Below are 12,115 nucleotides of genomic sequence, written 5' to 3'. Positions count from 1 at the left end.
TCTGGAGGCAGAAGCAGGCGGATCTCTATGAGTTCGAGGCCAGCCTGTTCTCCAGAGCGAGTGCCAGGATAGGCTCCAAAGCTACAATGGGAAACCCTGTCTCAAAAAAAAAAAAAAAAAAAAAAAAACCTAACCTGGCATGTGGTCCCTTCTGCACCTTGATTCTCCCTCCAAGTGCATCTACTTTAATTGTTATCCAGCAGCTTCAATGCCCTCTTTTTTTCCCTGCTGCCCATATTTCTGTGAGAATTGTTATCTTCTAGGCATTAATTTGCCACACCTTAATCCTAAACTGAGTTTTAAAAGGAAAGACGCCCCTTACTTTTGCAGAAATAGTGGACAGGTAATCCAAGACAAGGAGATGAGTGTCATGAAGTAAAAACAATGTAGCAAGCTCAGGCTTTGGTGAAACAAATACACAGAGTGCTACAAACACTTGGCCCTGGAGGCTAGGAAATCACTACAGCCTGCTTCACCTACAAGAGAAGAATTGAGGCATGGGTGCTTCTAACTCTGAAAGGAGACCAAATCCCGCCACATACACATACTTCCATGCACAGCCCTTCAGCAAGAATCTCTTAAGGAGAATGGCACAGTTTGGGCCCATTGCTGAAGATGAAGTCCAGGAACTTATTTCTAACATTCAGATACTGTCAACAAAGGGGCATCATTTCCTGTCTCTAAGATTCTTTGTACATTTCTATGACACATACATTAATTTATGTAGAAAAGGCTTGGCAGCAGGCTCTCTGAAAGTTGTTCTCTTTGACACCCCCTCTCCCCCTCCCCCACCTCATTGCCGTGGTCTATGAAAGCAGTCGGGCAGCACTGGAACAGAAGTCTTCTAATCTGAAGACTTTAGAAGGGCCACTGCATTTCAATCCTAGGAAGCCCAAGGATGCACCAATGCAGAGAGAGAACCAGAAACGAAAGCCAGTTCCTTCTATCTGATTCATGCCTTTTTAACCTCAGCTAAAGTAATTTTTAAAACTGATTTTTAATGGTTCATAACTTTTGATGACCATTTATACTCACTTGAAACGGTGGAAAAATTAGCAGACCTTGATAGCTATTTTGCTTATCTCCATCAGTGTGTGATGCTGAGAACGAGTGAAGTCAAAGATAACATGGGCTGGTGTCCTAGATGGAAAAAGAGATCAGTAGCCAAGCACCAGTGTCCATCTCTCCCTGCTTCCTGATGCAGACATGAGGCTTCCAGCTGCCTCGAGCTCTGCCACCATGAATTCCTGGCCATTATAGATTATGCCCTCAGATTGTCACCCAAATGTAAACCCTTCCTCCTTTAAACTGCTCTTGTCGGGTATTTTTGTCACAACAAAGACAAGTGAGACACTGCCCAGTCTCATCCCATACCCTCTGTGAGGTAATGGACCAATGGCTCAGATGGCTCCTATCACCCCCATGACATGTGGAAGACAAGGTAGACAAAGCCTGATGCCGGTCCTCGGGGACAGCCTTGTCCAGGGCTGGAGGGAAGGGCCTCCCTGGCTGCCCTCCCTCAGACTTTCTCTGCTCTCCCCAGCCTCCACTTTCCTGTCCACTCGATGCTGGAGACTCTAGCAAGGATTTTGGGGTTGCAGCTTAACCCTCACTCTCTGGTTAAGCTTTCAGCTCCTCCCAAGCTCCCGGAGCAGCTATTTTTCCCCATTGGTGTATATTCACTGTACATGGGCCTGAGTTACATAAGGCATAAGGACATTTTCATAGATATGCAATGTACATGGACTGCTCTCTCCCACATATATCCCTACTATCCCTTTGCTATCTGGTTTTATGTCAGCATGATACAAGCTACCGTCATTTGGGAAGAAAAAGCCTCAACTGAGAAAATGCTTCCACCAGATTGGCCTATAGAACATTTTCTTCTTCTTTTTTTTTTTTTCTTTTCTTTTTGGGTTTTTTGAGACAGGGTTTCTCTGTGGCTTTGGAAGCTGTCCTGGAACTAGCTCTTGTAGACCAGGCTGGTCTCAAACTCACAGAGATCCACCTGCCTCTGCCTCCCGAGTGCTGGGATTAAAGGCGTGCGCCACCACTGCCCGGCGAACATTTTCTTGGTTGATGAAGTGGGAGGGCTCAGCTCACTTTTGGGCAGTGCCACCCTCGGCAGGTGGCCTTTGATATATGAGAGCAGGCTGAACCAGCCATGAAGATCAACCCAGGAAGCAGCACTCCTCCATGGCCTCTGCATCAGCTCCAATTTCCTGTCCTGGGTCCCTGCCCTGACTTCCCTGGATGGTGGATGTTTAAGCTATAAGATGGAATAACCCTTTCCTCCCTGACTGCTCTGGCCATGGGGAATTATCATGGATAGACACCCTACCTAAGACAATCCCCGTTTCTCCTCTGTCCCTTGGCCTCCTTTGTTCTTCTACACAGTTTCAATTCTGTTTTCACATCACATATACACACCCGATTGTGTGTGCCCATTTAAAATCTAGGAACTGTAAATAAAAGGAAATGTGGTGTTTGCCTTCCTGAGACTGGTTCGATTTGTTTAATATGGTTGTGTCCATCCATTTTCAGGCTTCACTCTCGATGCTGGACTGTTATCTGACATCACTGCTGGGGACAGATCTACTTTGCAGCTCCTATGAGCCTGAGCTCTGGAATCCTGCACCTGCTCAGGTCCCAGCTCCACTGGCCACTTCTGTGTGCTGCAGGTGAGTTCTCTCTCTCTCTCTCTCTCTCTCTCTCTCTCTCTCTCTCTCTCTCTCTCACTCACACACACACACACACACACACACACACACACACACACACCAGCTTCCGTTAGTCTTTAAACACTGATAAACCACACCAGCCTCCAGGACTGTCAGGGAAATAAGTAGAGACTCAGGTAAAGTGTTTGACATAAAGTAGGCATCCAATATAAAAGAACTATGGGTCATCATCGAAGCTTCCTTCCCTTTGTCAGTGTGTGTGTCTGTCTGGTCTACGACCTGTTCTGCGCTGGGTAGAGGAAGCCAATCTTGTTTACACTGAAGAAATGTCACTAGACTATAGCCACACTGACATCCCAAATCATGGCCACCCTCATTCTTCAGGTATCATTGAATCCCAAGATCAGCCCTGAGTTGTGACACAGAAGTCAATGGCTACTGACTCAAAATTTCACTACATTGTTATTTCTAGAAAAATGTTGCTAACCCCTGGCCTTCAACAATGCCTGAGGAGGCTTTCTGAGGATGAGTGATGCCCACGCTGAGTCCCGGCTGTGGGGAAGCTTTAGACCTACCAGAAATTTCCTCTTGCTGCTTTTGGTTTCCTTTGGCAGGTGAGCTTTCCCCCTGAACTAACTAGCATTTAAATATGACACCTTGATTAGTAACTGCATCACAGTGTGACTAGCTGTACTGGTGGGGGCAGGGCCCCTGGTGAAAAAGAAAGGGGAAAAGGAATAGTTGGGAAGAGAGAGGAGGAGGCCTGGGAATCCTCCTTCTCACAGAAGTGGCTCCACCCCTCCAAGCCACCGCCGGTCTCAGAGCCACACCCTCCCTGAGTCAAGCCTGGACTACTGCGGTAGTGTAGCCTACCACCTTGCAAGTGGGAAACACACGAACAGCTTTTGATGGGTGAATGAATTAGATGATTGGGGAGAAAGATAACAAATGTGAAACCAGAAACCATTTGTAGCTTTACCCATTTAGTAACTTCAAAGGGGTCTCTGCTCCAGTAGGGCCAGGATCCTTATCCTGTGTCCCTTGTCCCTCATAGCACTGGCATAGAAAAACTCCCACATTGTGCCTTTGTAGTGTCCTCTACTATTTTGTCTCAGCGATAACTTTTTGGAGAAAACTGAGCATGGCCGAAGGAGTCCCCTTCAGCCCTTTTGACCTTTCAGACGTGTCTTCCATGACCTTTAGCTAAGCATGCACAAGAATCTGTTCACTATCTTTCATTCTTGAATTGTGAACTTAAACTGAGCATGCTCAGAAATGAGCTCCTTAACCGAGCACACTCAGGGGGGCTGGCTCATGAGGCACCTTCTTTTTTTTAATTTAATTACATAAGTTTTTATTGATTCTTTGGGAATTTCACATCTAACATCCCAATCCCACTTATCTCCCAGTTCCTCTGTATCTGCCCTTCTCTCTTTCCCAGGAAAACTTAAAATAAATAATAAAATACAAATAAGAATATTAATTTAAAAACAAACAAATAAGTAAACAAAACCCACAAAGACAAACAAGAAAAGAAAAGAAAAAAAAAAAAAAACACTTCACTCCTGCATCCTTCCCGCCTCTCCATCTCCTCTTCATCCATCTTAGTGGCCTTGGGAGCTGCTGGCTGTCATGCAGTATACTCTTTTGTCCTCACAGCTTTACTTGCAAATGTTCGTTGTGTAGTACGTTGTTGGTCAGGTTCAAGGACTCTGGCTTCTGCTATATGATCAATGCTGGCCCTTCACCTAATCTCCTCTCTGATATCCTGCTGCGGCCCCAGGTCATGGAGATCCTGTGTCTGTGGTTCCAAAGAACCAGTCTCTTCATGCACTCCAGCAGGTAATAGATGAGGTAAATGTTGGAGAATGCCAACTCAAAACCCTGGATGTGTGCCTGGGTGGTAGCTGAGTTGGTCAGTTCTGGTTGCTGAGACTATCCCCCTCAGGTGAGGGGCGGAGCCAGCTCTCCCAAGGTAGAGGGAGCAGCTCTCCTATGAGTAATGGAACCAACTCGGGGGAGGGGGAGGGCAGGGTTGGCTCTCCTGCGAAGGGGAAAACGATCTCCCCAAGTCAGTGAGGGTCCAGGCCAGCTCAGCACTGCCCATAATTCAACACATGATTCAACACATGGTTTGCATGGGCCTCTGTGTTAACCCAGACAACAGACATCAACACAGACCCCAGCTGTGTCTGGACCATGGACCCAAACATGGCCATCAGCAGCATCTTGGGTCCAGTTGTCACCATGGCCCCAGGTGGCAGTGCAGGCCTCTCATATCAGCAGTAGCATGGTCCCTGGACTCCAACATGACACCTGGAGCCCAGACATTTCCCCCAGTTTCAGCTCCTGCCCAGACATCCCTATGATCCTGGGTGATAGTGCAGGCAATCCCAATCTGTATGGCCCTGAAGGCAGCCTGACCCTCAGACACCAACATGGTGTCAGCCCAGACCCCAGGTATCTGCACACCCTTGGTTGACAATAGGAGTCACGGACATTGACGAAGATCCTGGGTGCAGTAGAGCCTTAGAGCCAGACATGGCCCTCAGCAGCAGCTTGGACCTGGAACACACAATGGCTCTGGCTGGTAGCATAAGCCACCCAGATTGTCATGTCAGAACAGTAAGTGCCATTAGCTCTGAGCCACCTCTCCAGCCCCTGATGAGTCATTGTGTTAGCCTCATACAGCCATAGAGCAGCGGTCCTCAACCTTTCTAATGCTGCGACCCTTTAATATAGTTCCTCGTGTTGTGTAGACCCCCAACCATCAAATTACTTCATTGCTACTTCATGACCATAATTTTGCTACTGTTATGAATCGTAATGTAAATATCTGATATGTAGAACATCTGATATTTGACCCCTTTTGGGGGTCATGACCCACAGATTGAGAACCTCTGCTCTTGAGACTCCAAAGGATGAAATGACCCCTAAGACTATGAGTCTGTAGGACACAGAGTCATTGCAAAAAGCCTGTTTGTTTCCTTCCAGCGAGCCCCACTGAATGCTGTGGGGGTAGTACGACGGAGCACCATTATAATATTGTGCAGTTTTCAGTGCCTGGAGTCCAATACAAGCCAAGCAGCTCAACTCTGAAAGATCTGATCGTTAGGTTCTTATAATCACACCCTGTTTCCTCAGAGATAGGAAAGGAGGCTTTTTAGGTAGAGAGAATGTATTCTTTCCAACTGTCAGCTGAACAAGGGAGAATGTGATGTGAGCGTTGCCTCTGGAAGCTGGAGTACACGGAGCGTGCGGTCAGTGCCTTTACATCTGGAAGGGTTTTTACTTTTAATGACCCATATCTGAAATGCAAAAAGGCTTACACAAGGCTTTGTTTTAGGTTGGGGTTCACCAAGTGCCACAGAAAAACATTCGATGACAGTGTCTCAAGGTACTGCCACAAGTGGGCTGTGGACCTCCCTGGTATCTGCTCCTATTCTCGGCCAAGGTCCTGTGGGGCGTGCTCCTCTTTCATCGTTCTTGAACATTAAAAGGGAAAGCCCAGGCTTAGATCACCAGCCTGCTGAACCCAATTGTTCTTCCTGGTGGCCTTAGCTTCGGGTTTCTGCTCTTTCCAAAAGGCAATGAGGCCAAACATAATAGATTGCTGGGAAGCTAAAAAGATAAAAACCCGTCAACGTTTCACAGAAGTAAATGGCAGGAATGTCAGCCAGCACCGTAATTATGCTGCTCAGCATGGTTTATGGAATCTTTAAATGGTGGAGTGAACCCGTTGGATTGCTTCGGTTCTTTGCCCCTCTTGCCTGTGGATGGGGCATGGGTCTGTCTTGTTCTGTCCTCCCATCTGGAGGTTCTGCCTGGAGCCCCCTCAGGTCAGCTATTGGGCCAGTAACTGTGCCAACATCATATCTTTCCCTAGTGGTCCATGTCTGTATCACTGACTGCCAGAGACCCCTGTGATGTGGCAAGCAGGGCATGGTACTGAGGGCTAGGTACTGATGTGGCAGGCTAGGGAGGGAGGAGCCAGGTCAGCAGCCATTATAAGCAATTGCCGTGTGTTGATCCACTGCTCTGAGCAGTAGCTTTGTTTTCACACTAGGACGCCTCTGAGGGTCCTTCTCCTGTCCAGCCTTGTGTCCGTGCCCAGATTTTTCTACATCCTGTGTTGTCACACCTTTGAGACCACCTGTCCAGCTTTCCTGGGCTGGAGGGTATTCTGAGATCTCATTTTACTTCCTTTTCTTCCTGGACTGGTGCTGATGCCCAATCTTGGGTCCTCTGTGCTACATGTGTGATGGATACTCACCTCTCAGCTTCCTCCTTCCCATTATTCTCTTCCCTGAGTCTCCCTAGCACCCCAGGAAACTCCATCCTTAAAGACAGACAGGAATGAATTGCTCGTGGTACCAGAAATGGGTACTCTTCCTGGCTTTCGCTCACTTCTGTTTAACCTGACCATGTTCTCCTGCCATGCACTCCAAACCATTCCATCCTCACAAAAGCTCTGTAAGGGAATAACTGTGATTATTGCCACCTGATAGACAAGGAGAATATAGGGATTGAGGTCAGTGTGTTAGCATTTCTCTACACTACAACAAAATACCCAGGCTGGTTACTTTCTAGATAGAGAAAAGAAAGAAAGAAAGAAAGAAAGAAAGAAAGAAAGAAAGAAAGAAAGAAAGAAAGAAAGAAAGAGAGAGAGAAAGAGAGAGAGAAAGAGAAAGAAAGGAAGAAAGAAAGAAAGAAAGAAAGAAAGAAAGAAAGAAAGAAAGAAAGCTTACTTTGGCTCATAGTTTTAGAGGTATAAAGTCCAACTGCCTCATCCAATAAATAGCTTTCTTGCTGACAGGGTCCAGGGGCAGTGCAACACATTGCATGACAAGAGTAAGTTGTGTGTGGCCATTCTCTCTTCTTACGACGCCACCAGGATCCATTCATGGGGTCTCTACTGATTCATCTAATCCTAGTCACTTTCTGAAGATTCCACCCCAAAACAGCAGTAAGGAAGACACACCCACCTGCTTCACTAACACTTTAGTTGGCATGAGGCTCTGGGCACTGAATGCCTCCATGAGCTAGGAAGGCAGTAGTGTTGATACCACAGCAGTCTGCCACCAGTTTAGGGCACAAGATCAGACAACTTCAGAAACTGAGTTTAGAATCTAAATGTGTTTAGCTCCCAGCGTGTGCGGATGCACTTGGTTGCACCCCGCCTTGTGGCTGAGAGGAATCTAGGGCAGCTGTGAAAGCTGCTGAGAATCGAGAAGCCTGCCCAGCAGCAGCTGCAGTCCCCATGAGGCATGCTTTCATCCACGAGCTGTGTGCACCACACAGGAACTGCAGGTTGCATTTAATTAGCCCGTCTTTGTTTGGTTATAAAATGCACCCGCTCCCCAACAGGCAGGCGTGTTAAGTGTTCTACCAATGTCGATATATTTGTGTTCTTAAAGCCACAGAGCGTCCTCAGAAGGTGACGTTGAAAATGCAGTTCCACAGAATGACTCGAACTTTGTTGGGCAGTCACTGTCCGCATGGCACAGCCATGGTGGGCTCCCAGGGCTTGTCAAAGAGCTGCCTCACTGAGTGCACACCCTCGCAAGTGAGTCCTCAAGAACACTGTGAATTACCATCCTATGAGCCACTTGGCCCAATGCTACGCACATGGGCTGTGCTCAGACTGGACCCTTAGAGGGACTCTTACACATATTCCCCAAAAAAGCATCGTAACTGTGTTCCAGGCTTGTTTTCATGGTAAAGGCTCAGTTACCAGATGATATGGAAAGTCCAGAGGGAACAGGAATGGCTGTTGAACTCTGTGACCCTGCTGATGTCTCATGACAATTCAGCAACTGCATGGAGGCTAGCCATGTCCACTTTACAGACATGGAGACTGAGCTCCGCTGGAGTCTGCCTTCCTTTCCCAGACCTCAACGCAGCAACTACTTTTCTTCTCCTTACATAATCTTTTGTGCTTTCTGGTCACTGCTCTCTTCTTTAAAAATAAATCAGCAAATACTCGTGATAAGAAGTGACAGTTTCTGCCTTTTTGCTGGCAACCGGAATGCTTGCTGTCGAAATGGGCAAGTTCATGAAACCTGGGAAAGTGGTGCTGGTCCTGGCTGGACGCTACTCCGAATGCAAAGTCGTCATCACCCTTACAGCCATGCCCTGGTGGCTAGAATTGACCCCTATCCCCGAAAAGTGACAGCTGCTATGGACAAGGAAAATCGCCAAGAGATCAAAGATCAAGTCCTTTATGAAAGTTTATAACTACAATCACCTCACACCCACAAGGTACTCTGTGGACATCCCCTTGGGAAAAACTGTTGTCAACAGGATGTCTTCAGAGACCCAGCCCTGAAACACAAGGTGAGGCGGGAAGCCAAGCTCAAGTTTAAGAAACGATACAACACAGGGAAGAAGAAATGGTTTATCCAGAAGCTTCACTTTTAGGTATATTTTTGTTTCCATCATTAAAAGTTTAAAAGAAAAAAAAGAAAGAAAGAAAGTGGCAGTTTCCTTAATGGCTTTTCACTAGCATACACCAGGAACTTTGACCAGCTTTATTTACCCCATTGCCTCTCTTGCCCCTCCCTGCTCAAACCTCCTTCCATTTATCAAATGCCCCCCTTTGCTTTCGTCATGCATATGTACACATACTCATATGTAAGTGTGTATGTAAAATCTAAGGTCCACAGAGAAAATAAGTGATATTTGTCTTTCTGAATCTGACTTATTTCGTCTACTATACTATTCTCCAGTTCTGCCCATTGTCCTGCAGATGGTGTCATATCCTTCTCCTCTGGGGCTGAATGAGATGCCCATGTGTGTCCCTACCATGTTGTTTCATCTGCTAATCTGACAGACACCTGAACTGATCTTGGCTACTGTGAACAGGGTCACACTAAACTCAAACATGCAGGGAGTCTGCTACTAGGTCCACGGCTCACCCTACACCTCGATTTTCTGACTCGGTGCATGCGTGTTTGGCCAGATCTTCCTGCTGCTGACAGCAGCTCAGGCTGATGGGCACTGTTCTTATTAGTCCCTAGAAAGGTCAGATCAAGTGGGGCATTTTTCCTGCAGAAATCAACATTTTGGGGAAGCAACACCCTGGAAAGAAATGCACAGCATCCTGGGGGTGTGCAGACTACCAGGAGCCTCCTTGAGTTTGGTTGTGAGAAGGAGATACAGAGAAGCTTTAAGTCTGACCAATCCTTGCCAGATCTACAGAGAAGTGATGTGATCAAGCACGGAGGAAAGGCAAACCCTCGGGCTGCATCCCTGGGGCCACTCTGGGGCCACAGCTGCAACCTGGAGATTACACTATTCAGGGGTGGAAATGATGCCTCAGTGGGGGCATTGGCTGGAGGCTCACAGAGTGGGTAGCTAAAGAGCTACTGGAGAAGAAAAAAGACAGTGAGTACCGTGCTGGTTGGAAGCCAGAGGCTGTGCTCTCACCTGGCCCTAGATGTGTCCTCTGGAAGCTGAGCAGAGGAAGTGGCTCCTTTTATATTTCCTCAGGAATTTGTGAAATTGTCCAAAAGGAAGTCACCCAGTATCTGTCTGTTGAGTGACTCCTGAAGCCAGACACACTCCTAGGTGCTGGATACAAAACAAACGGGGACAAAGACCAAATTAGTGCTGTGCTTTGCTCTGGGAGAAACAGCTCAGCAGATTAGAATAATCACCACACGAAGGTAAAGGAATGAAGAAGAATGAAAAATGGCAGTCTGGGAAGGGATGCTGGGGCTTCTTCACACAGGGAGGACAATCCGGTGCTCTGCTGGGTGGGATAACCAGCACCCAAGTGGCATGGGGGGTGAAGCTGAGGAATAGCCACTCCCAGAATCCAGAGAGGTTGGAGTGGGGTTTGCCCCGGGACCATGAAGAGGGTTAGGAGAGGAAAATGAGTGGATTGCTGAGCCAGCAGGCACCAGCAACTTCCCCACGGTGTGTGAATGACTTGTTCTTTGCCTCCAACCAAGAAGGGCATGAACACTTTCACCGTAAACAATTAAAGCCATGGAGAATGCTGAGCAAATTAAAAAATTCCTTTATACCTTCTCCCAGCCCCAGTTAGCTTCCCCAGGCATCCCCTAGGAACACTCTTCTATGCAAACATGCTCAGCCCCAAACATACAGATGTCCCTGACTTGAGATGATTCCATTCAGGATTTGGGACCCTTTTGATGAGGGGAAAGTGATGCACACCAGATATAAAGTATAGTTCGAATTTGCGTTATGTCTTTCCCAGATTAGTGATGTTCTGTAGGATCTTATGTGACGCTGGGCGAGGACAATGAGCCACAGGGAAGCTGTGAAGAGGAACAGTCACTCCTCACTGCACCCGGCCAGCCTTCTGTCTCTCTGTCTCTCACACTCTCTGGACAATATACAATAAGCTACATGTGATATACAGCACTCTATTACAAAACACATTCTTCATTATGTGATTTTGCCCATTTCAAAAGCACTGGGCTAAGCCATGGTGTGTTGTAGAGTAGTGTGGTAAATATGGTCCAACTTATGGGTTTACCAGAACATAGTCCCACTGTAAGTCAAGGAGCAAGTGTACTGTATCTTAAATCAGAAATGGAATTAAACACGCCTTTTTGCAGTACACTTGACCCCTTTTCACATTACCGGATGTGTGAGGAATCCTTAGTGTCAATTATTACATAACCATGATAAATTCCATAAAACTGTTAGTGTTATGCTTCTTGAGTGAACTCATCCTGTCCATAAACATGAAATAAACTCTCAAGTTCACTTGCTTCCATAATATTTTATTCTATTAGTTGATGGGTGTTTCTGAGTCAATGAACACTGTTTCTAAGAGTTATTTATTTTTATGTGTATGTATGTGTGCCTGCATGAGTTTGTATGCAACCAGAGGAATGCCTGGTGCCCTCAGAGGCCACAAGATGGTGCTGGATCCCCTGAAACTGAAGTTCCAGGCAGTTGTAAGCTGCCTTATGTGGGTGGTGGGAATAGAACCCAGGGCCTCTGGAAGAGTGGTCCATGCTCCTAAGTGCTGAGCCATCTCTCCATCCCCAAACATACTGTTCTAGTTGCTATAGCTTTAGTATGATTTTATGTCAGTATCATTCCTCTTTTTGAAAATTTCCCCAGTAATTTTTACACATTTTAATGTCAATTTTAAAACCTTACTAAGTTTCGTTAAAATCACATCAAACTATGATTAGGGTTGTATTGCCAATGAAGAACATGTGGAGTGGATCTTGACATTTTTATAATTTGTCTCTCTATCTAGATTATACCAAATGTTCTTTCCTTCCTTCCTTCCTTCCTTCCTTCCTTCCTTCCTTCCTTCCTTCCTTTCTCTCTCTCTCCTTCCTTCTGTGCTGGAATTCAGGATACGGTTCATGCTGGGCAAATGTTCTCATATTGCACTAAATCCCAACCCACAAATTTCCACTACACCAGAGGTTTTGAAATACTAT

At 46.5% G+C, this 12,115-nt stretch overlaps 1 pseudogene; it reads left to right on the top strand.

Moving 5' to 3' along the window:
- Positions 1 to 8,724: 8,724 nt before the first annotated feature.
- LOC100760340 lies at positions 8,725 to 9,101 on the top strand (annotated as a pseudogene).
- Positions 9,102 to 12,115: the final 3,014 nt, after the last annotated feature.

This window comes from Cricetulus griseus, chromosome 7, assembly GCF_003668045.3.
Source record: "Cricetulus griseus strain 17A/GY chromosome 7, alternate assembly CriGri-PICRH-1.0, whole genome shotgun sequence".
In the NCBI taxonomy this organism is placed as follows: domain Eukaryota; kingdom Metazoa; phylum Chordata; class Mammalia; order Rodentia; family Cricetidae; genus Cricetulus; species Cricetulus griseus.
This window is presented reverse-complemented; position numbering and strand designations above follow the sequence as displayed.